The sequence below is a fragment of the Eumetopias jubatus genome, unplaced genomic scaffold, assembly GCF_037043125.1.
Source record: "Eumetopias jubatus isolate StellerSeaLion01/CBP00866 unplaced genomic scaffold, mEumJub1_p1.0 scaffold_11, whole genome shotgun sequence".
Classification (NCBI taxonomy): Eukaryota; Metazoa; Chordata; class Mammalia; order Carnivora; family Otariidae; genus Eumetopias; species Eumetopias jubatus.
Genome location: NW_028274817.1, coordinates 85,438,578 through 85,464,880, shown reverse-complemented (window position 1 = coordinate 85,464,880; position 26,303 = coordinate 85,438,578). Strand labels below are relative to the sequence as shown.

The following is a 26,303-nucleotide window of genomic DNA, read 5'->3' as shown; positions in this document are numbered from 1 at the left end:
GGGTCCTCCTTGCACTGCCTGTGACTTACATGAAAAATACATATTACGTATAAAATATAAATTCCATATCGTCTTTCATTAGGAAATTATTAAAGTTAACTTATACTATATTAGAGTGGTAGTTTTAGAATACATGCATGAATTCTTTAATATTCCTCCACTCAAGCGACGATACTTAATTCCCCTCCCCTCGAGAGTGGGCTAGACTTAGTGTCTCACTTTTAATAAACAGAATTTGGTGCAGGGACAGTGCATAACTTCTAACAGTAGCTCATAAAAGGCATCCATTGAGGCTTCCTTCTTGCTTGTTCTAGTGTTCCTGCATGCTCTACCGCGCTCACTCTTCCTCTCTCTCTCTCACCCTCCCCCTTGTCACCTGCTCTAGGGGACAGAAGACACCTTATTGCAAGGACATATCAAGAAGACCTATGGAGGGCGCCTGGGTGGCTCAGTTGGTTAAGCGACTGCCTTCAGCTCAGGTCATGATCCCGGAGTCCTGCGATCGAGTCCCACATCGGGCTCCCTGCTCGGCAGGGAGTCTGCTTCTCCCTCTGACCCTCTTCCCTCTCGTGCTCTCTGTCTCTCATTCTGTCTCTCTCAAATAAATAAATAAAATCTTAAAAAAAAAAAGAAGACCTACGGAGGGCCCATGTGGTAAGGAACGGAGGCTACCTGCCAACAGTCATGTGAATAAGCTTGGAAGCAGATCCTTCTGGGCAAACGAGCCTTGAGATGAGACCCCAGCCACCATTCTGGCTGAAACCTCACGAGAGAGCAAGAGCGGAAGCCAGAACCACCCAGCTAAGGCACTCCTGCACATCAGCCCTCTGCAACTGTTGTGGTTTTAAGCCACTAAGTGTTGGGCGGCGGGTGATTTGTTACACAGCAAAAATAGCTGGTACAAATGTTATTGGTTAAAAATCTTCAATAACACTTTGTAAATTCAGGTCTCCTGTTCACAGGTGGGATGAAGCGGAAGAAACAGGAGGAAAATATTTGCCTTTCTGACAAAGAAAGCTCTTCATGTTTAAGTTTGTCAACTGCTGGGCACCTGGGTGGCTCAGTCGTTAAGCGTCTGCCTTCAACTCAGGTCATGATCCCAAGGTCCTGGGATGGAGCCCCGCATCGGGCTCCCTGCTCGGCGGGAAGCCTGCTTCTCCCTCTCCCACTCCCCCTGCTTGTGTTCCCTCTCTCGCTGTGTCTCTCTCTGTCAAATAAATAAATAAAATCTTTAAAAAAAAACAAAAGATTTTATTTTTAAGTAATCTCTACACCCCCCAACGTGGGGCTCGAACTCACAACCCTGAGATCAGCGTCATGTGCTCCACCAACTGAGCCCGCCAGGAGCCCCTAGAGTGCAGAATTTAAGGAGACACTTCAACTAATGAGTGGCTAAATGAAATGTGGTCTATCCCTATGATGGAACAGTATTCAGCCATAACAAAAAGAATGAAGTACTAATGCATGCTACAACGTGGATGAAACTCAAAGACATCACTCGATAGGGAGAACTTGAGGTTGCCAGGGAAGCCCAGAAGGAGCTGAAAAATGAAGACAACATAGAGAAGGCAAAGCTGAGGAAGGCAGGGATTTCAAACCCCTGGATCCAGCCTTGTCCAAAGTCAAACTATGCCTGAACTTCTTGGTTGTATGCTGTGGGTCCGGAATTCAGAAGAGCAGCAATAATGGCTTATCTCTGCTCCTCTTTATCTGGGGTCTCAACTGGAAGACCGGGAGGCCGAAGACCGGGTCACCTGAAGAGTCCCTCACCAGTGTGGGAGCTGATGCTGTTTGTAGCCCACGCATCACTTCCTCTCCACATGGGCCTTTCCCCACAGTTGTTTTGGGCTTCCTCACAGCATGGTGGCTGGGTTCCAAGTCCAAGTGTCCTGAAAGAAAGGCAGGTGGAAGTTGGATCATCTTCATGACCTAGTTTTGGAAGTTATGTAGCATCACTTCCCCTGAACCCAAGGCATTGAGGTCGTCACAAGGTCCTGCCCAGGTTCAAATGGAGAAGAAATAAGATGCTGGGGTTTTTGTTTTTTTTTTTAAGATTTTATTTATTTATTTGACAGAGAGAGAGAGAGAGAGAGTTAGAGAAAGCACAAGCAGGGGGAGCAGCAGAGGGAGAGGGAGAAGCAGACTCCCCGCTGAGCAGGGAGCCCGACGTGGAAGGCAGATGCTTAACCAACTGAGCCACACAGGCACCCCAAGATTCTGTTTCTTGATGGGGAGTGACATGGTTCTGGAAAAGCAGATGGGACCAGAAATATTGCTGTGACCATTTTTGGAAATTATAATCTGCCACACTAACCACATAAGATACCAGGCAATTTGTTTTACCTCTCTGGGCCTCAGTTTCCTCATCAGTAATGTGAAGATAATAGGGGCGCCTGGGTGGCTCAGTCGTTGAGCGTCTGCCTTCGGCTCAGGTCGTGATCCCAGGCTCCTGGGATCGAGCCCCACGTCAGGCTCCCTGCTCGGTGGGAAGCCTGCCTCTCCCTCTCCCACTCCCCCTGCTTGTGTTCCCTCTCTCACTGTCTCTCTCTGTCAAATAAATAAATGAAATCTTTTAAAAGAAAAAGTAATGTGAAGATAATAATAATGTCTATAGTGTAGAGAGAGAATCACATGAGATAATGCATATAATGGACTTAGCATAGTGCCTGCAACATGACACGTGCTCAGTGAAAATTAGAAGTTATTGTCAACAGGGGCACCTGGGTGGCTCTGTCAGTTAAGCATCCGAATCTGGATTTCAGCTCAGGTCATGATCTCGAGGTCATGGGATCTAGCTCCACGTCCAGCTCTGTGCTCAGCGTGGAGTCGGCTTGAGGGTCTCTCCCTCTGCCCCTCCCACCTGCTCACACTCCTGCTCTTTCTCAAATAAATAAAAATCTTTATTTAAAAAAGAAGGTATTGTCAAATATCACTATCATTGAACAATCAGGTATCTTGGTACAGCTGAAATAGGATGTTGTGGGTTGAATTGTGTCCCCCCCAGAAAGATACAGTTGACCCTTGAACAACAACACAGGGATTCAGGGCCCCAATCCCCTGCAGAGTTGAAAATCCATGTATAGGGACGCCTGGGTGTCTCAGTCAGTTAAGTGACTGCCTTCGGCTCAGGTCATGATCCCAAGGCCTTGGGATTGAGTCCCACATCGGGCTCCTTGCTCAGCAGGGAGCCTGCTTCTCCCCCTGCCTGCCACTCTCTCTCTCTCTCTCTGACAAATAAATAAATAAAATCTTTTAAAAAAGAAAATCTATGTATAACTTTTGACTCCCCCAAAACTTAACTACTAATAGCCTACTGTTGGCCAGAAACCTTACTGATAACATAAACAGTCAATTAATATATATTTTGTATGTCCTATGTATTATATACTGTATTTTTACAATCAAATAAAGAAAAGAAAACGTTATTAAGAAAATCATAAGTAAGAGAAAACACATTTACAGTGCTGTCCTTTTTTATCAAAAACATCTGGGGGCACCTGGCTGGCTCAGTGGGAAGAGCATGTGAGTCTTGGTCTCAGGGTTGTGAGTTCAAGCCCCACGTTGGGTGTAGAGATTATGTAAATAAATAAATAAACTTTTAAAAATTAAAAAAAGAGAGAGACACACACACACACACACACACACACACACACACACACACACACACACAGGAAAGAGTCACGTGACAATAGAGAGAGAAATCAGAACATTACATCTGCCAGCTAGGAAGCACCAAAGATTGCTGGGAGCCACTGGAAGCTGGAAGGGGCAAGAAAGGATCCCCCTCGGGCGCCTGGATGGCTCAGTTGGTTAAGCGACTGCCTTCGGCTCAGGTCATTATCCTGGAGTCCCGGGATCGAGTCCTACATCGGGCTCCCCGCTCAGCAGGGAGTCTGCTTCTCCCTCTGACCCTCCCCCCTCTCATGCTCTCTCTCTCTCTCATTCTCTCTCTCAAATAAATAAATAAATAAAATCTTAAAAAAAAAACACTAAAACCTTTAAAAAAAAAAAAGGATCCCCCTCTGAGAGCCTTCAGAGGGAGCATGGCTCTGCCAACACCTTGATTTCAGACTTCTAACCTCCAGAACCATTAAATAATACATTTCTGTTGTTTTAAGAAAAAAAAAAGAATCGGCAGACTTTTACTGGGAGCCTGCTCTGTGCCAGGCACTGGAAATAAGATGGCGCCTTGGGTAAGGACCCTGCCCCTGAGGAGCTGACAGCAATTCCCGCAGTTAAAGCAATAAATGGAGGGGCTTTGAGAATGATGGTGTGGTGCTATGTAGAAGATGCTTTGCGTCCGGGGACCCCCAAGACCCACCCCCAGCCAGGTTCGATGATTCACTCTGAGTGACTCCATGTAGTTGTACTCATGGCTATGATTTTTTTTTAAGATTTTATTTATTTATTTGTCAGAGAGAGCACAAGCAGGGCGTGCGGCAGGCAGAGAGAGAGGGAGAAGCAGGCTCCCGACATGGGACTCGATCCCAGGACCCTGGGATCACTGACCTGAGCCGAAGGCAGACGCTTAACCAACTGAGCCACCCAGGTGTCCCCTCATGGCTAAGATTTATGACAGCAAAAGGACACAAAGCACAATCAGCAAAAGGAAAAGGTGCATGGGGCCAGGTCTAGAGGGAGCCAGGAACAAGCTTCTAAGCCCCTTCTTCCAGTGCAGTCACACAAGACATGCTTAATTCTTCCAGCAATGAACTGTGGCAACACATGTGACATTGTCTATAGGGAAACTCACCTGAGCCTGATAGTCCAAGACTTTTATCAGGAGCCAGCCATGCAGGCAACCTCTGGCTAGCATGTACAAAAATCCCAGATCCCAAGAAGGAAAGCAGGTGTTCAGCATAAACCACAGTGTTTGTAGGAACAGTTTAGGCACAGTGAGCCACTCATCATTTAGGGACTGGTGAGAACCCTCCCAAAATCTGAGTTCTCAGATGCCACCTGTATCAGTCAGCTCAGGCTGCCGTACAGGATACCACGGACTGGGCAGCTTAAACAACAGAAAGTTATTTTATCACAGTTCTGGAGGCTAGAAGTCCAAGGTCAAGGTGTCACCGACGTTGGTTTCTGGGGAGAACTCTCTTCTTTGCTTATAGACAGCCATCTTCTTTTTAAAAAAAAAGATTTTATTGTGTACCTGGGTGATTCAGGCGGTTAGGTGTCTGCCTTTGGCTCGGGTCATGATCCCAGGGTCCTGAGATAGGGCCCGGAGTCCGGCTCCTTGCTCGGCCGGGGGCCTGCTTCTCCCTCTCCCTCTGCCTCTCCCCCTGCTTGTGAGAGAGAGAGAGCACAAGCAGGGGGAGAGGCAGAGGGAGAGGTAGACTCCCCGCTGAGCAGGGAGCCTGACATGGGGTTCAATCCAACGACCCCAAGGTCATGACCTGAGCCGAAGGCAGACAGTTAACTGAGCCACCCAGATGCCCCAAGTTTTTTTAAATTTATTTAAGTAATCTCTACATCCAACATGGGGCTTGAACTCACAACCACAAGATCAAGAGTTGCACACTCTTCCGACTGAGCCAGCCAGGTGCCCCCGGAGAGATCTCTTCATATAAGGACACCAGTCCTATTGGATTAGAGCCCTGTTTATGACCTTATTTAACCTTAATTACCTCCTTAAAGGTTCCATCTCCAAATAAAGTCACATTGGGGGGTTAGGGCTTCAACATATGAATTTGGGCAGGGGGTTGGGGGACACAATTCAGTTCATAACACTAACCAAAGGTCAACCTTGCAAGCTGGTCTTTCTAAGGACAAGCAGTCTCTAGAGTCTCCAGACTGCTATGTTAACTCTTTCCTGCGGAGGCTCCACACCAGATTCTAGAAGCCTTGAAATGGTTGCCAATTACATTGTTCCCTGGGAGGAAGGGGGCCACATTTGGTGCTTGTAATATAAAGATTTTTTTAAAAGTAATCTCTACATCCAGCGTGGGGCCCGAACTCACAACCCCAGGATCAAGAGTCGTGTGCTCCACCGACTGAGCCCGCCAGGCACCCTGGTGCTTGTAATCTAGATTACAATAGCTCTTTCCCCCTGTATTGAGAAAGTTCCTGCCACCTTGACCACAACTATGAGACCAGAAGTTGATGTGTGAGCAGAAGGCAGCCTTACCGGACACAACCTAACAACTCACCCCCAAAAAGGGACATGCGTATTGGGGTGGCAGTGATCAAAACCTCCCTTTGAGAAGTGACATGCAAGGGAGGCATGGTAGACAGCAGTTGATGACCACGAGCTTTGGAGAAAGACAGCGAAGTTCAAGCTGGATTGGACTTGTGGCTCTGAAGCTTTTATCAACATGACCCGTGCTGCTATTTAATAAATATTTGAAGAAAGTTTTATTTTTTAAAAAGATTTTATTTTTTTTAAAGATTTTATTTATTTACTTGACAGAGAGAGAGAAAAAGAGAGAGGGAGCACAAGCAGGGGCAGTGGGAGAGGGAGAAGCAGTCTTCCCGCAGAGCAGGGAGCGAATGCAGGGCTCGATCCCAGGACCCTGGGATCATGACCTGAGCCGAAGGCAGACGCTTAACGACTGAGCCACCCAGGCGCCCCTAAAAGGATTTTATTTTTAAGTAACCTCCACACCCAATGTGGGGCTTGAACCTACAACCCTGAGTTCAAGAGTCACACGCTCTACTGAGTCAGGCTGGTGCCCCAATATTTGAAGAATGCTTTAAATGGATGTTGTTTACCCTTGGTGAAATTAACTTGTCAAGTCTCAGTTTCATCATCTGTAAAACTTACGATGATAATAATATTCTCACAAAATTGTTCAATACGTTCAAGGATTAAAGTGCTGCTCCTGATGCCTGACTCATGGTATGTGCTGAAAAGAAAGACAACTAGCATTAAATATAAATAGGGGATGATGGCCAGTGAACTATGGGTCATACGAATGCTGGTAATTTCCCAATGATGCTGAGCCATCCTGGGGCTGCACTAAGCCACCAGCTTTGGAAGCAATGGAATTCCAAATGGCCGGGCGATGATGAGACAATAAGAACCTTCCCGACCTTACTGTATGTTCTCATGGATCCTTGTAACAAATCTCCAGCACTAACCATGTGTTTAGATTCGTAGTAGTTGGATTCTTGGAAGCCTAAAGAAAAGGAGCACATAAATAAACAGTCAATGACACCATATCGGATGGCCAAAAAACAAAAAATGACCTAGTTCAGAATTTAGCCCTGGAGAAACAGAATGACTCCAGAAGCACTTATAATGCTAAATGGGACAGTTCATAATAATGCTCCAACTGTCATAAATCTGTATGTACTGAGTAGTAGAATGGCAAGATGTAAAATGTGTAACTTCAGGAAATGCAAGAAATAAATGATGGAAACACAACAGCAGTAGGAGGCTTTATATTAATCAGCCTAGGATAGATGTAGTAGACACAGCAAAAATTGCACAATTAGGGGCACCTGGCTGGCTCTGTTGGAAGAAGATGCAACTCTTGATCTCGGGGTTGTGAGTTCAAGCCCCACGTTGGGTGTAGAGATTACTAAAATATATATGTGTGCGTGTCTTATAGTCAGTGACTATGGAACATTAAAAATTATTGACCCTCATATTAGGCCACAAGGAAAAGTTCACTAAATTCCAGAAAAGAGAATGGATACACACCACGTTCTCTGACCATAGTGCAATCAACTTAGATTCTTTTTTAATAGCTCAGAAAAAAACTTTAAAAAATATCTCTTAAACAACTCTTGCACCAATGGAACAATACACCAAAATTTGCAAGAAATCTAGAATAATAAGATCTAAAATTTCTCTGTAATGAAAACATTACATATCCAAGTGTACAGGGTATATAGCTAAATGGGGTCCCAGAGCAAAATTCACAGTTTAAGATATACTATACAAGATATCGTTAAGAAATTTCTAAACGACTAAATACACCCAAACCAAAATCAATAGACAAGTGATAAGCTGGGAGAAACACTTGCAGTATGCGAAAGACCGCAAAGGGTGCGATGTTGTGATTTATAAGGAATTTGGTCATTCTTTTCTCACAAACATTTGGTCTTTGTCCACAGTTCCTGAATCACAGCTCCCCAGAGCCTTGGAATTTCCTAAGTCGGGGAAGTGATAAATGTATCTTTTGTTATGTTAAGGAGGGGACTTTGGAAAACACCTTAGGATGGGGGCTGGTTGCTGGGGGAACCAACAGGTGTTTAGAGGGCTGGAAATTTCAGCCTCTTCCCCCCGCCCCCCCCCCCGACTTCCGGGGATGAGGAAGGAGCTGGAGATCGAGTGCAAGCACCAACATCAGAGCTTTAATCAATCATCTGTATGTAATGAGGTCTCCATAAAAACCTAAAAGAACGGGGTTCAGGGAGCTTCCGGGTTGGTGAACGCATGGAAATTTGGGGAGAGCGGCGTGCTCAGAAGGCTTGGAAGCTCTGACGCTTTCCCCCATACCTCGGCCCTATGTATCTCTAACATCCAGCTATTCCTGAGTTATATGCTTCCATAATAAACCAGTGATCTAGTGAGTAAAATCTTTCTCTGAGTTCTGTGAAGCGCTCTTGCAAATTAATGGAATCCAAGGAAGAGATGGTGGGACCCTCCGATTTGTAGCTGGTTGGTCAGAAGCACAGGTGATCCTGGACTTCTGACTGGTATCTGCCTTTGTGGTCGGGGTGCGGTCTCCTGGGATTGAGGCCTGAATCTGTGGACTCCGATGCTATTTCTGGGTAGATAGTGTCAAAATCGAGCTGAAATTGTGGACACTCAGCTGGTGTCCGGAGAATTGCCTGTTGGATGCATGCAGTGGATTTGGGTCCAACACCCAAAAGAATGAGCTGCCTTTGTTAATTTATAAATCAATAAGAAAAGACAAAAAGTGAATAGAGATGGACAAAAGATATGAATGGAAAGTTCACGAAAAAGGAGAATAGACAAAAACACATGAAAATATGCTCAATTTCATTCATAAGTGAAGAAACTCTAACCGATGCGATATTCTTTTTATTTGTCAGATTGATAAAAATGTATATGTTTCATAATATCCAGTGTAGACAAAGGTATGAGGAAACATGACGAGGATATCAGGCAGAAGTATAAACCTGAACAAGAGTTTTGGAGGAAGTGCTTGGAGGAAGTTTGGCAATATTTATCAAAGTTTTATATTTGTATACATTATGATCCAGGAATTCCATTGCTAGGAAGTTACTTTTTATTTGATTTGATTTTGTTTATTTTGTTTAAAAAATATTTTATTGATTTATTTGTCAGAGAAAGAGAGAGAGCGCAAGCAGGGTGAGCGGCAGGCAGAGGGAGAAGCAGGCTCCCCACGGAGCAAGGAGCCTGAGATCATGACCTGAGCTGAAGACAGATGGTTAACTGACTGAGCCACCCAGGCGCCCCGGAAGCTACTTTTTAAATTGACTTTTGAAAAAGTAGCTGTATATATGTCTTTAATATGAGGGTTAACCAAAATTATATACATAGCTGTTTTTTAGAAAGTCAATAAAGGGGCGGCTGGGTGGCTCAGTTGGTTAAGCATCTGCCTTTGGCTCAGGTCAGGATCCCAGGGTCCTGGGATGGAGCTCGGCTTTGGGCTCCCTGCTCTGGGGGGAGCCTGCTTCCCCCTCTGCCTGCCGCTCCCCCTGCTTGTGCTCTCTCTCTTTCTCTCTATCAAATAAATAAAATCTTTAAAATAAATAGTCAATAAAGTGCTCACTTGAGCAGCACATATACTAAAATTGGAACAATAGAGATTAGCGTGGCCCCTGAGCAATGAACACACACAAATTCATGAAGCATTTCATATATATTATGAAAAAGAAAACCACAGGCCCTAAATGGCGTCACTTATATTAAGGCCCCATCAGTAAACCAAGACTTCACACCTAACCTAACTGCAGTTTCAGCCCTCCCAAAACGTCCTTTAACAAACAGTCAACATGAGAATTTCCTGGTCAGCAATAGGAAATTTACTGATAGACCTCTTCCATTCCCCTTAGGCGGGTGACCTTGCCTGAAACAATGGTTCTTTGCTAATAATTTCCTTCTCTCCACTCCCTCTCTGCCTTCAAAAACCTTTCCTTTTCTGTAACCCTTTGGAGCTCCCCTCTACTTGCTAGACAGGATGCTGCCCAATTCATGAATCAATTAATAAAGCCAATTAGATCTTTAAAATGTACTCAGTTGAATTTTTGTTATTTAACAATATAAAAAAGTGATAAAAGAATTGAAAGTCTGTTAAAAAAGTAAGATAAAATGGCTTCTTATGGGATGACGGGAAAGACTGAAGAGGGAAGAGACAGTAGAAGGTAGATTTCTCTGAAATATACCATACTGCTGTTGAGTTTGGAACCATGTATATATAATAATCATATTATATAATTATATTCTATTTTACAAGGCTTGTCATACCCCAAAGCAAGGAAATTATTGAAGACTACTTCAGTCATATCAACCAAGTTTAAAAGGCTCCCAGCAGGGGTACCTGGGTTAAGCGCCCGACTCTGATTTCGGCTCAGGTCATGATCTCAGGGTCTTGTGATCAAGCCCCACGTGGGGCTGTGCACTCAGTGTGGAGTCTGCTTGAGATTCTCTCCCTCCCACTTCTTCTGACCCTCTCCCTGCTTGTGCTTGCTCTATCTCTCTCTAAAATAAATAAATAAAGTCTTGGGCGCCTGGGTGGCTCAGTTGGTTGAGCGACTGCCCTCGGCTCAGGTCATGATCCTGGAGTCCTGGGATCGAGTCCCGCATCGGGCTCCCTACTCAGCGGGGAGTCTGCTTCTCCCTCTGACCTTCCCTCTCGTGCTCTCTATCTCTCATTCTCTCTCTCAAATAAATAAATAAAATCTTTAATAAATAAATAAATAAATGAATGAATAAAGTCTTAAAAAATAAAAGTAAAAAACATAAAAGGCTCCCATTGGCTAAAGATGGGTCAATCTGGGCACCAAAAAGAAAAATAACTGCAACGGATTGAAATACATCAACTAGCCACGAGATCATAATGATGCTAAAAAAAATGTCATTGGCCACCTCTGGAGGATGCTAGTGAACCACTGTATTCTTCTTTTTTTAAAGATTTTATTTCTTTATTTGAGAGAGAGAGAGAGAGACAGAAACAGAGCATGAGCAGCGGGGAGGAGGCAGAGGGAGAGGGAGAAGCAGACTCCCTGCTGAGCAGGGAGCCAGACATGGGGCTCGATCCCAGGACCCTGAGATCATGACCAGAGCCGAAGGCAAATGCTCAACCGACTGAGCCACCCAGGCGCCCCCCACTGTATTATTCTGAAAGCTGGTAAATAAAGAGAGAAAAAGTACCTGACGATATTAAAGAATTATTGTTTAATTGTTGAGATAAGACAATGATGTATGGCTAACTTGTTCAAAAGAGTTATTGCTTATAGCAACATCTTGAAATGGTATCTGGGTTTGTTTCAAAGCAATACAATGGGGATGGAGAAGTCGGTCAAAGTATGAATGAAAGATTTTTTTTAAGATTTTATTTATTTATTTATTTATTTATTTATTTATTTAAGAGTGAGCGAGCGGCAGGGGGGCAGCAGAGGGAGAAGGAAAGGGAGAGGCAGAGAATCTCAAGCAGACTCATGTGCCGAGTGTGGTGTCCCACATGGGGCTCAATCTCACCACCCCAAGATCATGATCTGAACCAAAATCAAGAGTCAGACACTCAGCCGACTGAGCCACCCAGGCGCCTCAGCATGGTGACTTAGAATTCTATGTCATTTCTCGCAGAACTGAAAGGAATGTCTGGAGTCAGATAGCCTGGGTTCAAATCTCAGTTCTGCCATTTACTGTGTGGCTATGGGCAAGTTATTCAAACTCTCTGTGCTTCAGTTTCTTCATCTGCAAAATGGGAATTGTAGTACCTACTTCGTGGGTTGGTGTGAGGATTCATGAATTAACACGTTAAAAGTATTTACAACACAGAGTGCCTGGCACATCGTAGGCACTCGCTAAGCATTGGTTCTTGTGATTATACTTGTTGGGGTGTATCCTACAGGAAGACATGATGACGGATGAGGCAGGAGAAGTGGGTAGGATTGTAGGTTAAAGAAGGAGTGTGGCTTTTATGTGGCAGGAAGTCATTGAAGGGTTTTAAGCAACGCTCACAGCTAACACTGCGGATTGAGGACAGAAGCTTCATGTCTCACAAGTGGTTGCAACATGAATTTCCTACCTGTGCAATTAACTGCAAAATGCTTCAGGGCGAGTTGAAAACCTCCGACTGTGTTTACTAGAACCCTAGTCATTCCACATACATACAAAATGCAGTACCGCACTAATCCTAGTCTGTCTCAACTAGAAAAAGGAAAGCTAAACGTGGGCCAAGCTGCTATTTCCTTAACAGGAAGGTGTCATGGGCTTGGGAAATGACTTATAAGGGGTAACATGACTCAGGATCCATCTGAAGCTGGGACTTGCCAAACTTTATTAAGTCACATTTTGTGCAAGCTATATGTATATTGATTACATAACTGGAGTATGTTCTAGGAGTGTGTTCAAAGCTAGGTCTGATTAAGAGCACTATGCCTCTAAAAGGCACAATTCCAGGGGCACCCGGCTGGCTCAGTCAGTGGAATGTGTGACTCTTGATCTTAGGGTCGTGAGTTCGAGCCCCATGCTAGGTGTAGAGATTACTTAAAAATAAAATCTTTATTATGAACAAACAATGAATCATGGAACAGTGCACCAAAACAAATTATGTAATATATGGTGATTAACATAACAATAAAAAATCTAAAAAAAAATAAAATCTTTAGGGGCACCTGGGTGACTCAGTTGTTAGGCGTCTGCCTTTGGCTCAGGTCATGATCCCAGGGTCCTGGGATCGAGCCCCGCATCGGGCTCCCTGCTCAGCGGGACGCCTGCTTCTCCCTCTCCCACTCCCCCTGCTTGTGTTCCCTCTTTCGCTGTGTCTCTCTCCGGAAAGTAAATAAATAAAAATCTTTAAAAAAATAAATAAAAAGCATAATTCCAGTCGTCAGTTTTTATTTTGGCAAATTAGAAACATACCACAAGGGGTGCCTGGCTAGCTCAGTAGGGAGAGCGTGCGACTTTTGATCTCGGGCTTGTGGGTTCCAGCCCCACACTGGGTGTAGAGATTACTTAAATAAATATTTTTTTAAAAAAAAGAAAGAAACATTCCACAAGTTTAGAGAACAGCAAAAATGAACATTCTGGACCCATCACCCAACTCCAACCTGTCTGTACTCATGGCCAATCTTATTTCATCTATATCCCACCTACTATGCATGCCTCAGATTATTTTGAAGCAAATTCCAGACATCATATTATTTCATCTAGAATATGTCAGTATGTGTTTTTGAAAGATAAGGACTCTTTAGAAAACCTAACCTCAATACCATTTCTCATCTAAAAATAATAAGGGCGCCTGGGTGGCTCAGTTGGTTAACCAACTGCCTTCGGCTCAGGTCATGATCCTGGAGTCCCGGGATCGAGTCCCGCATCGGGCTCCCTGCTCAGCAGTGAGTCTGCTTCTCCCTCGGACCCTCCCCCCTCTCATGCTCTCTCTCTCTATCTCATTCTCTCTCTCAAATCAATAAATAAAATCTTTAAAAAAAATAAATAATAATTTGGGGAGCCTGGGTGGCTCAGTCTTAGGTTAAGTGTCACTATCTCATGGGTCCTGGGTTAGATCCCCAGGTTGGGCGTCCTGGTCAGCGTGGAGTCTGCTTCTCCCTCTCCCTCTGCCCCTCCCCCGCTTATGCTCTCTCTCTCTCAAATAAATAAAACCTCAAAAAATTAATAATAATTTGTAAATAGCATCAAATACACAGTCAGCCTTCACATCGCCCTGATTTTGTATATATATTAGGGAAGGCTTTCATAAGGATGCTGTTTACTGGGACACCTGGGTGGCTCAGTTGGTTAAGCATCTGCCTTCAGCTGAGGTCATGTTCCCCGAGTCCTGGAATCGAGTCCCGCATCAGGCTCCCTGCTCAACAGGGACCCTACTTCTCCCTCTGCCTGCCGCTCCCCCTACTTGTTCGAGAGCTCTCTCTGACAAATAAAATCTTAAAAAAAAAAGGATGCTGTGTACCTCCATAATTAGGCATGTAACTGTTAGTGATCGCTTTCTGGGATATTATCAATCACTGATGAGCAGAGGTTGGATCATTTATTCACAAAGGGTGGCAAAACGGAATGTTCTGATTCCCTTGTTCCTTCTTCTTTTATTAGCCCAAATATATCTATAAAGGAGAACTTCCCCTGGCCAACTCTTTGGTGTGTATAAGAAAAACAGGAGAGCTGCTCGATTCCTGCCTCCTCTTTACCAGTTTTCAGTATCAAGTGTTGTTTCCCTAAGCATCCTCTCAAGGAAAACCATGAGCTATTTTTATTTAAGGAGCTATTATTATTTATTCGTGAACTTGTGAGTTTCATATTGCTTTTAATTTTAATTCCAATAAATTAACATGCAGTGTTATAGTAGCTCCAGGCGTACAATATAGTGATTCAATAATTCCTATATATTTCTCAGTGCTCATCAAGGTAAGTGTACTCTTTAAATTTCACCTATCCCCCACCCACCGCCCCTCTGGTAGCCATCTGTTTGCTCTCTAGAGTTAATTAAGAGTCTAACTTGTGGGTTTTATTTTTTAAATTTGTATTATTTTTAAAAATATTTTATTTGGGGCGCCTGGGTGGCTCAGTTGGTTAAGCGACTGCCTTCGGTTCAGATCATGATCCTGGAGTCCCGGGATCGAGTCCTGCATCGGGCTCCCTGCTCGGCGGGGGGTCTGCTTCTCCCTCTGACCCTCTTCCTTCTCGTGCTGTCTCTCATTCTCTCTCTCAAATAAATAAATAAAATCTTTAAAAAATATATTTTATTTATTTGATACAGAAAGAGAGAGAGAGCACAAGCAGGGGGAGAAGGAGGCTGAGCAGCTAGCCCCGATGTGGGACTCGATCCCAGGACCCGGGGATCATGACCTGAGCCCAAGGCAGGTGCTTAACCGACTGAGCCACCCAGGCGCCCCTATTTTATTTTTTTTTTAAGATTTTATTTTTCGGACCAGCAGCGCCGGGGGCGGGCGAGTATAAATGGAGCGGTGGCTCCCCCTCGGCCGCCTCTCTCCGCCCTGGGTCGCTGCAGCCTCCGTCGCTTTCGGGCTGTAGCAGCCTGAAGGAAAACCAGGAAAAGATTCAAAAAAAATCCCAAAATGCTTTAAAACCTAAAAAAACAAAATGAGAGAGAGAGAGAAAGAAAAAAGCGCATCCTCCTCCGAGAACCCGCGGGCAAGTCACTTCTGCACGCTTCCGGCCTGCCCGCACCTGCCGCCGCCGCCGCCGCAGCACCTTGGCGCCCGTCGGTCCGGTGGGGAGCCGCCCACCCGCGTCCACACGCCTCCGCTCCGGCCGCCCCCGCGCCGCCTGGCAGCCCCGCGCCCGCCGCCCCCGCCCCCCGCGCGTCGGCCCCGGGCGCACCAAGTGTCCGCGCTGCCCTTCGCCGGCCCGGCGTGGGAGGAGGCTGCGTGCCCGGCCCCCGGGGGTTGCAGAGTCGGCGCCCACCAAGATTTGGCTTCTCTCTTGCCCTGGCTGCTGTAATATTAAACCGCCGGGAGCCCGCGGCCTATATTTATAGAGAAACGCGTGTCCCGGAGGCCGCCGTGGGCACCATTTGGTTGCCTCTTGGAGAGTTTTTATAATTTGGAGGGGAGTCCCCGTTTTAATACGTTATTTTTTTTTTCTTCTCTTTTGAAATTTGGAGATTCAGACCAGGACAGCTGGAAATTACAAACTCCCAGGGAGGGCCATATTGTTTTTGAGAGCCTTTTGTCTGCGGTTTTGCAGTCTGGAACGAGCTGTCCCTGAACTCCCCCGTCTCTCCGAGCCTGCTCTGGCGTCTCTTAGCTTCACTCTGCCACCTGTGAGCCGCGGCGCGGGCCACGGCTCCGAGAAGAGCCCCTTTTGTCCTGTGTGGTCCCTATAAGAAGTTCTCCTGGCGGGGCTCGGGGTGGTGGGGGCTGGGGAGATGAACGCTGCGGCCAGCAGCTACCCCATGGCCTCCCTCTACGTGGGTGACCTGCACTCGGATGTCACCGAGGCCATGCTGTATGAAAAGTTCAGTCCTGCGGGGCCTGTGCTGTCCGTCCGGGTCTGCCGCGATCTGATTACCCGCAGCTCCCCGGGTTATGCCTACGTCAACTTCCAGCAGCCGGCTGACGCTGAGCGGGCCTTGGATATCATGAACTTTGATGTGATTAAGGGAAAGCCAATCAGTATCATGTGGTCTCAAAGGGATCCCTCTTTGAGAAAATTTGGTGTGGGAAACGTCTTCATCAAGAATCTGGGCAAATCTGTAGATAATAAGGCACTTTATGATACTTTTTCTGCTTTTGGAAACATTCTGTCTTGCAAGGTGGTGTGTGATGAGAACGGCTCTAAGGGTTATGCCTTTGTCCGCTTCGAGACGCAAGAGGCTGCTGACAAGGCCATCGAGAAGATGAACGGCATGTTCCTCAATGACCGCAGAGGGTTTGTGGGCAGATTCAAGTCTCGAAAAGAGCGGGAAGCTGAGCTTGGAGCCAAAGAGTTCACCAATGTTTATATCAAAAACTTTGGGGAAGAGGTGGATGATGAGAGTCTGAAAGAGCTATTTAGCCAGTTTGGTAAGACCCTAAGTGTCAAGGTAATGAGAGATCCCAGTGGGAAATCCAAAGGCTTTGGCTTTGTGAGTTACAAAAAACACGAGGATGCCAATAAGGCCGTGGAAGAGTTGAATGGAAAAGAAATCAGTGGGAAAGTGATTTTTGTAGGCCGTGCCCTGAAGAAAGTGGAACGGCAGGCTGAGTTAAAGCGGAAATTTGAACAGCTAAAACAAGAGAGAATTAGTCGGTATCAGGGGGTGAATCTCTACCTTAAGAACTTGGATGACACCATTGATGATGAGAAGTTAAGGAAAGAGTTTTCTCCTTTTGGATCGATCACCAGTGCTAAGGTAATGTTGGAGGATGGGAGAAGCAAAGGGTTTGGCTTTGTCTGCTTCTCATCTCCTGAAGAGGTGACCAGAGCCGTCACCGAGATGAACGGACACGTCCTGGGCTCCAAGCCACTATATGTCGCCCTGGCCCAGAGGAAGGAAGAGCGAAAGGCTCACCTGACCAACAAGTACATGCAGCGGGTGGCTGGAATGCGAGCACTCCCTGCCAATGCCATCTTAAATCAGTTCCAGCCTGCAGCCAGTGGTTACTTCGTGCCAGCAGTCCCACAGACCCAGGGAAGACCTCCATATTACACACCCAACCAGTTAGCACAGATGAGGCCTAACCCCCGCTGGCAGCAAGGTGGGAGACCGCAAGGCTTCCAAGGAGTGCCAAGTGCTATACGCCAGTCTGGGCCTTGTCTGGCTCTTTGCCATGAGGCTCCAACTGGGTCTGAGTGCCCGGACCGCTTGGCTATGGGCTTTGACGGGGCTGGCACCGCCCAGCAAGGGCTGACTGACAGCTGCCAGTCTGGAGGTGTTCCCCCAGCCGTGCAGACCTTAGCACCTCCTGCTGTCGCTGCTACTGCCCCTCGGGCTGTCGCACCTTACAAATACGCCTCCAGTGTCCGCAGCCCTCACCCTGCCATCCAGCCCCTGCAGGCGCTGCAGCCTGCAGTCCATGTGCAGGGGCAGGAGCCCCTGACCGCCTCCATGCTGGCCGCAGCCCCCCCCCCCCAGGAGCAGAAGTAGATGCTGGGAGAACGTTTGTTCCCGTTCATCCAAACCATGCATTCAAACCTGGCTGGGAAAATCGCGGGCATGCTGCTGGAGATCGACAGCGCTGAGCTGCTGCACATGCTCGAGTCCCCCGAGTCGCTCCGCTCCAAGGTGGATGAAGCTGTGGTGATTCTGCAGGCTCATCGTGCCAAGAAAGAAGCTGCCCAGAAGGTGGGCGCTGTTGCCGCTGCTACCTCTTAGCCAAGGAGAAACCGATTCAAAAGCCAAATAACCCCTCCTGGAATTCAGCTCCAGGTTTGAAGATTTCTAGCGTGTCCTATGGACCTCAACACCAAGAACCACAAATTGGAAATTTAATAGGTCATTTTGTATCAAAAGGTCAATTATGAAGCACCTAGACTTTTTCAGTTAAAAGAATATATTCTCTGGGTTCTGCTATGGCCCAGACAGTGTTAACTTTTTTTTTCTATTGTGGGTTTTGATTTTTCCCCCCAGAAATTGGTTTTATTTGATGTACCCGAGTCTTAAGTCTCTCAATAAAGAAAAAAATCTCCATTAAAAAAATTATTTTTCATCATCTCTACACCCAAGGTGAGGCTCAAACTTAGAACCCCGAGACCAAGAGTTGCAGCTCTACCGACTGAGCCAGCCGGGCGCCCCTAACTTGTGAATTGCAAACACGTTTATAATTAATGTTTCTTTTTTTTTCCTAAAGATTTTATTTATTTATTTATTTGAGAGAGAATGAGAGAGAGAGAGAGCATGAGATGGGGAGGGTCAGAGGGAGAAGCAGACTCCCCGCTGAGCAGGGAGCCCGATGCGGGACTCGATTCTGGGACTCGATCCTGGGACTCCGGGATCATGACCTGAGCCGAAGGCAGTCGCTTAACCAACTGAGCCACCCAGGCGCCCCTAATTAATGTGTTTCAATCCATTGCAATCATAACCCTCGTGGACGCTCCAATTGCCCATCTACAATCAGTGGGATCATCCTGAACTTGGCTTCTGGATCCTTTCTCAGAACTTCCGAATTTTCTGCTCTAACAGAGCATTCCTTTCTTTCTGGTACTGCTGGCTCATCCGGTGCGCCCATGGGGCTTGAGGCTTTGTCAGAGTTTCCTCTTGGTGACAGTGTTGCTCCAGAAATACCAAGAAACCCGCCGGCCCTCCTTCCACCCCCTTCCACACTCGGCCTCTGCTCCCGCCCTTCGGGTCTGGAAAAAAATGCCAAGGAGCCGGAGAGCTTCGGGAAAGGAGGCCACCTGCTGCCGGCTTTGCAGGAAACCGGCTGGCTGCGGCAGTACTTGCCTTTTTGACCCCGAAATCAATCTGAGATCTAAATGGCAAACTCTCATCAGACATCATTTCTAGAATTCCATTTCTACCCGTCCTAGGCTTTGTCAGCCCGCCCTCGTTGACTCCACCTGAGATCCCCGCGAAGTTACCGTGGTGCCAAGCAGTGCTGGAAAGTCAAGGCCTGGAGGGAAGAAAGCAGCCCCGGAGGTCGGGGGATGTGGGGGGCTCACACACCTCCCAGGCCCCCGGGTGTCCGTCCCCGGGTGTCCGCCTCCAGGTGCGGATCCCAGCACCGAGGCCCGGGATTCTCAGAGTGCGCTGGGTGGCTGAGCAGCATCTGCATCCCTGGGAACTTATTAGAAATGCAAATTCCCAGACCCCAACCCAGACCCCTGGATGGGAAACTGGGGAGCCTGTGTTGAAGCAAGCCCTCCAGTGGATCCCGAGAATCACTGCACCAGGCCAGGTGTGTTCAGTGGGAAGTAGCAATGTGGGGCAAGGCTTCGGAGGACCGGTCAGACGGTCCGGATAGGTTGGTCAGTGTGCACCATGGACCGCTCAGGGGACGCGCCCGGGCGCTCCACGCGGAGGGGAAGGACAGTTTGGTCTTGTGGTTTTATCACTGATACTGGAACCGGCACCCTTTCTCATGCCATTAAACAGCCTTCCATCGCTTCCCATTTCCTTTACTTTCATTTAAGAAAGAGTGTTTAATATTATCATTGGAAAAGTCCACTCCCTGAGCGCCACGCCGGCTCAGCTGGTGGAGAGTGCGACTCTTGCTCTCCGCCCCGAGTTCGAGCCCGACGCTGGGGGTAGAGAGTACTTTTAAAAAAAGAAAGTCCATGCTGCTCAGAAGGTTTTCAGAAAAGAAAGAACTATATCGGAGATATTTCTACATTTCCATGTTTATATTTACATAAACGTTTTTATAAAATTGGGTTCACTTCTACATATTATTTTAAAATTTTATTTATTCACTTATTTATTATTGAAGTGTTCTATTAGTTTCAGCTGTACAACATAGTCATTCAATAATTCTATACATTACTCCGTGTTCATCAGGGTAAGTGTAGTCACCATCTGTCACCAAACAATATTATTAAAATATTATTGACTCTATTCCTTATGCTGTACTTTTCGTTTCCGTGACATTTATTTCGTAACTGGAAGTTTGTACCTCCTGATCCCCCCTTATCTATTTGTTCATATCATTGTGGATGGTACTTTTTCACTTCTGTTTGTACTGTTACACGATATGCAGTTTTCCAGTAACCGTAACTCGTGAAGGCGTATTTTACAATTTTAAAATAAAAATGTAATAATCAGGGGCACCTGGGTAGCTCAGTCGTTAAGCAACTGCCTTCGGCTCAGGTCATGATCCCAGGGTCCTGGGATGGAGCCCTGCATCGGGCTCCCTGCTCAGCGGGAAGCCTGCTTCTCCCTCTCCCACTCCCCCTGCTTGTGTTCCCTCTCTCGCTGTGTCCTTCTCTGTCAAATAAATAAATGAGATCTTTAAAAAAAATGTAATAATCACAATGAAGAAATTAGAAATACAGAAACAAAATATTTCAAATCTCAAATTTCTGGAAATATATCCAGTACTATTGGCTTTATATGCATAATTTCAGACTCTATTCACATATAGTCATTCAATTATATCTAACATATGTGAGCAGGAATACAAAATGCCCAGGGTTCATCAGTATAATCCATATAATACTCGTCATTCATTTTGCAAGATATATTTAAGTGTATATGTAAGCATATTCATAAACAATACACATTTTTTCTTTTATACAATTAAGACCGTGTCACATACAGTGTTCATGCCTGCAATTCATCATTTACCCCACGCCCCATATTATGACAATGTCCCTTATAGTTGTTCTCAAAGTGCCTGCTGTTTATTTTTTTATAGATTAAAAAAGTATTTATTCTAATTGGAAATTCAACACATTCATTTACAAAGTTTAGAAAAGTTAGAAATGATTTAATAAGCAAATAATTTACATATTTAAAAATTTTAGGTGCAAGGGGCACCTGGCGGGCTCAGTCAGTGGAGGGTGTGACTCTTGATCTGAGGGGTGTGAGTTCGAGCGTGCCCCTCCCCCCCGTCTGGGTGTAGAGATTACTTAAAAATAAAATCTTTAGGGGAGCCTGGGTGGCTCAGTCTGTTAAGTGACAAGCTCCTGATTTCAGTTCAGGTCAGATCTCAGGGTTGTGAGATTGAGCCCCGTGTCGGGCTCCATGGTCAGTGGGAGTCGGCTGAAGATTCTTTCTCTCTACCCCTCCCCCCCATTTTCTAAAATAAATAAATAAATCTTTAAAATAAAATAAAATAAAAAATTTTTTAACTTTTTAAAGATTTTATTTTATTCATTTATTTGAGAGAAAGAGCACAAGCAGGGGAGGGGGAGAGGCAGATTCCCCGCTGAGAGGGGGAGCCCCATGTGGGGCTTGATTCCAGGACCCTGGGATCATGACCTGAGCCAAAGGCAGATGCTTAACTGACTGAGCCACCCAGGCGCCCCTAAAATAAAATCTGTAAAAAATAAATACATAGGGGCACCTGGCTGGCTCAGTTTGTGGAGCATGTGACTCTTGATCTCAGGGTTGTGAGTTCAAACCCCATGTTGGGTGTGGAGCCTACTTAAAAAAATAAAATAAAATATAAAATAAAATTTATAAATTCATTTCAGTTTCGGCTTTTATAATATTTGTATTTCACATAAAAGTGGAATTATTTTCTACAGTTTCTTTCTAAAGATTTTTTTTATTTGACAGAGAGCACACAAGGAAGGGGCAAAGCAGAGGGAGAGGGAAGAAGCAGGCTCCCTGCTGAGCAGGGAGCCCGATGTGGGGCTTGATCCCAGGACCCCGGGATCATGACCTGAGCCAAAGGCAGACTCTTAACCATCTGAGCCACCCAGGCGCCCCTATTTTCTACAGTTTTATAGAATATTTCTTCATCACGTTATGATCATTACTCATAAGTTTTTGTATTCCCAAAATTATCCAAAAAATAAAGGCTTAAACAGGCTAATCCTATTCTTCAGACCTAATGACTTTTTTTTTAAAGATTTTATTTATTTATTTGAGAGAAAGAATGAGAGAGAGAGAGCACATGAGAGGGGGGAGGGTCAGAGGGAGAAGCAGACTCCCCGCTGAGCAGGGAGCCTGATGCAGGACTCGATCCCAGGACTCCAGGATCATGACCTGAGCCAAAGGCAGTGGCTTAACCAACTGGGCCACCCAGGCGCCCCTGACCTAATGACTTTTTAACTTAATCAGCAGCCATGATTTAATTCAATCTATGGGTACATTTGTTTCACTTCCTGGATTGATTTCGGAGTTTTTATTCCATTTTTTCTCCCAATGACTTGGAAGTTATGTTTTCTATTTCTATTATTTTAATCTTTATATAGAATTCTTTTCAAACTTAAACTTACCTACATTTTCTTTTAAAAGATTTTCTGGGGCGCCTGGGTGGCTCAGTCTTTTTTTTTTTTTTTTTTTAGATTTTATTTATTTATTTGGCAGAGAGAGAGACAGCGAGAGAGGGAACACAAGCAGGGGGGATGGGAGAAGGAGAAGCAGGCCTCCCATGGAGCAGGGAGCCCGATGCGGGGCTCGATCCCAGGACCCTGGGACCATGACCCGAGCCGAAGGCAGACGCCTAACGACTGATGGGTGGTTCAGTCTTTAGGCTTCTGCCTTCGGCTCGGGTCATGATCCCAGGGTCCTGGGATCAAGTCCCACATTGGGCTCCTTGCTCAGCGGGAAGCCTGCTTCTCCCTCTCCCCCTGCTTGTGTTCCCGCTTCTCACTGTGTCTTTGTCAAATAAATAAATAAAAATTAAAAAAAGATTTTCTTTTATTTTTTTAAAAATTTTAAAGATTTTTATTTATTTATTTGTCAGAGAGAGAGAGAGCATGAGCAGGGGTTAGAGGCAGAGGCAGAGGGAAAAGCAGACTCCCCAGTGAGCTGGGAGCCCGATGTGGGGGTCGATCCCAGGACCCTGGGATCATGACCTGAGCCAAAGGCAGATGCTTACCTGACTGAACCACCCAGGTGCCCCAAACCTATATATTTTTTAAAGATTTTATTTATTTATTTGATAGAGACAGAGAGAGAGGGAACACAGCAGGGGGAGTGGGAGAGGGAGAAGCAGGCTTCCCGCTGAGCTGGGAACCCGATGCAGGGCTGGATCCCAGGACCCCAGGATCGTGACCTGAGCCGAAGGCAGACAATTACTGAGCTACCCAGGTGCCCCAATTCTACATTTTCTTAACAATAACTAAAGTTAATAAGTTATTTTCCACTTTAAGAAATTTTTATTTTTAGGGCGCCTGGGTGGCTCAGTTGGTTAAGCAACTGCCTTCGGCTCAGGTCATGATCCTGGAGTCCCGGGATCGAGTCCCATGTCGGGCTCCCTGCTCAGCAAGGAGTCTGCTTCTCCCTCTGACCCTCCCCCCCTCATGTGCTCTCTCTCTCTCTCATTCTCTCTCTCTCAAATAAATAAATAAAATCTTTAAAAAAAAAAGAAATTGTTATTTTTATTTATTTTAAGATTTTATTTATTTGAGAGAGAGAGAGCACTTGAACAGTGTAGAGGAGGCAGAAGGAGGCGCAGACTCCCCGCTGAGCAGGAAGTCTGACATGGGGCTGATCCCAGGATTCTGGGATCATGACCTGAGCCCAAGGCAGACCCCCAGGTGCCCCTATCTGCTCTTTTTTTTTTAAGTCATCTCTACATCCGCCTTTTGTCTGGAATCAGCATCTTCCAGTAATTCACCAAATGATCAACACAAAGGGAAAGAGGAGAGGTACCTGCTATATGTTCTCCAGCCCTTTTAGAAAACATGGAGTTGTTCTTTGGCCACATAGATGCAAATCTATGAGAAAGGTGATATTGTGGACATCAAGAGAATGGGCACTGTTCAAAAAAGAAGCCGCCCAAATGTTACCGTGACAAAACTGGAAATCTACAATGTTACCCAGCATGCTGCTGGCATTCTTAAAAACAAACAAGTTAAGGGCAAGATTCTTGCCAGGAAAATTAATGTAAGTATTGAGCATATTAAGCCCTCAAAGAGCCGAGATAGTTTCCTGCAGGCATGAAGGAGAATGATCAGAAAAAGAAGGAAGCCAAGGAGAAAGGTACTTGGGTTCAATGAAGCGCCAGCCTGCCCCACCCAGAGAAACACACTTAGTGAGAACTGATGGAAAGGAGCCTGAGTTGTTGGAACCCATTCCCTATGAATTCATGGCATGATACATGTAAAAAAAGGGGGGGGGGAGGGGCGCCTGGGTGGCTCAGTCAGTTAAGCGTCTGCCTTCGTCTCAGATCATGATCCCAGGGTCCTGGGATGGAGCCCCATATCGGGCTCCCTGCTCTGCGGGGGGCCTGCTTCTCCCTCTCCCACTCCCCCTGCTTGTGTTCCCTCTCTCGCTGTATCTCTCTCTTTCAAATAAGTAAAATCTTTAAAAAGAAAAGACCTCAAGATTGTACCAAAAAAAAAGTAATCTCTACATCCAACATGGGGCTTGAACTCACAACCCCAAAATCAAGAGATGCATGCTCTTCCAACTGAGCCAGCCAGGCACCCCTCTTTTTTTTTAATTGAAGTATAGTTGACATATTAGCTTCAGGTGTTCAACATGGTGATTCAACAACTGTATACACTGTGAAATGCTCACTACGGTGAGTATAATCACCATGCATCACCACACAGAGTTATTACAACAGTATTGTTTTTTAAAGTTTTTATTCACTTATTTAAGTAATCTCTACACCCAACGTGGGGCCCGAGCTCAGGACCCCCGAGATCAGGAGTCTGCATGCTCCACAGACTGAGCCAGCCAGACGCCCCTATTTCCTGCTTTTGAAAAGCTTAATGTATCGCTTTGCTTTAACAGGAAAAGATTCATCAGGACCACAGGATACTGAAGGTTAACTGGGCAGTGATACAGACCTAGGTTTAAGACAGTTTTTAAAGAAACTACTGCAATCAGTCACGTAAGAAGTGTTTACCGAGTATTTACTATGTGCCTGGCCCTGTTCTGGGGACTGAAGACATCAAAGGAAAAACTGCTCTGATATTCTGCATTCGACTGAATGAGAAATGAGATACCACGTTGATCCGTATTCTTACAAATTTAATCTGTTTTTTTTTCTTAACTTTCTCAGGATTTTTTTTTCTTTTGATCCTTGTACTCTCGAAGTTTCACTACTATTTCAATGGCTCGGAGAAAGCATCAAGCTAAGTGGACTAGAGATGTCAGGACTGGGGCGCCTGGGTGACTCAGTCGTTATTAAGCGGCTGCCTTCGGCTCCGGTCATGATCCCAGGGTCCCCGGGATCGAGCCCGGCATTGGGCTCCCTGCTCTGCGGGAAGCCTGCTTCTCCCTCTCCCACTCCCCCTGCTTGTGTTCCCTCTCTCACTGTGTCTCTCTCTCTGTCAAATAAATAAATAAAATCTTAAAAAAAAAAAAACAGCCAGGACTACCAGAGCAGACGGTGGAAGAAGGGTCAAAGATGAAGGCCTGCTGGACTGAGTCTATGATGTGGATCTGGGAAATCCCCACAAAAAAAACCCCGAGGATGATGTCCCCTGCGAGGGCCCAGGGGATCCTCTGTTTACCGAAGTGATAATAAGGAATGCCATGGTGAGGGGCCCCCGCATCACAAACAGGATGGGTGGTGGCGCTCCTCTGTCAGCCATGGCCAGTGGGTGCCAGTCAAGGAAGGAGGTGGATGGTGGGGCTGGGTGGGGAGGGAGGGGGACAAGAAGGGCCTTGGGATCAGCCTGGGGTGCTCCACCCACCCTCAGGTTGCCCAACACGAAGGTCCATGAGGGGTTCAAGATCAACAAAAACATCTACTCTCTCTTTTTTTTTTAAGATTTTTTTTTTTTTTTAAAGATTTTATTGTGTTGACCATCTTTTTATCTTTTTTTTTTTTAAGTAGGCTCCATGCCCAACATGGGGCTCAAAGTCACAACCCTTAGATCAAGAGTTATTGGATGCTTTACCCACTGAGCCACCCAGGCACCCCAGTGTTGACCATCTTTTTATGAGCTTGTTTGCCATCCTTATAACCCCTTTGGTGACGTATCTATTCAAATCTTTTCCCCATTTAAAAAAAATTAGGCTTAAAAATATTAAAAAATTAGGCTTCTTTTTTTTTTTTTAAGATTTTACTTATTTTTTGACAGACAGAGAGGGAACACAAGCAGAGGGCATGGGAGAGGGAGAAGCAGGCTTCCCGCAGAGCAGGGAGCCCGATGTGGGCCTCGATTC

The 26,303-nt window shown here is 45.8% G+C and overlaps 1 non-coding gene and 1 pseudogene across 1 annotated transcript; both read left to right on the top strand.

The window, feature by feature from the left end:
* The first annotated feature begins 9,705 nt into the window (after positions 1-9,705).
* Positions 9,706-9,807, top strand: LOC114216895 (U6 spliceosomal RNA). The gene has a single exon (XR_003610867.1). It is a non-coding gene; the product is annotated as a U6 spliceosomal RNA (small nuclear RNA).
* A 6,097-nt stretch (positions 9,808-15,904) lies between these two features.
* Positions 15,905-18,183, top strand: LOC114216829 (polyadenylate-binding protein 4 pseudogene; annotated as a pseudogene).
* Positions 18,184-26,303: the final 8,120 nt, after the last annotated feature.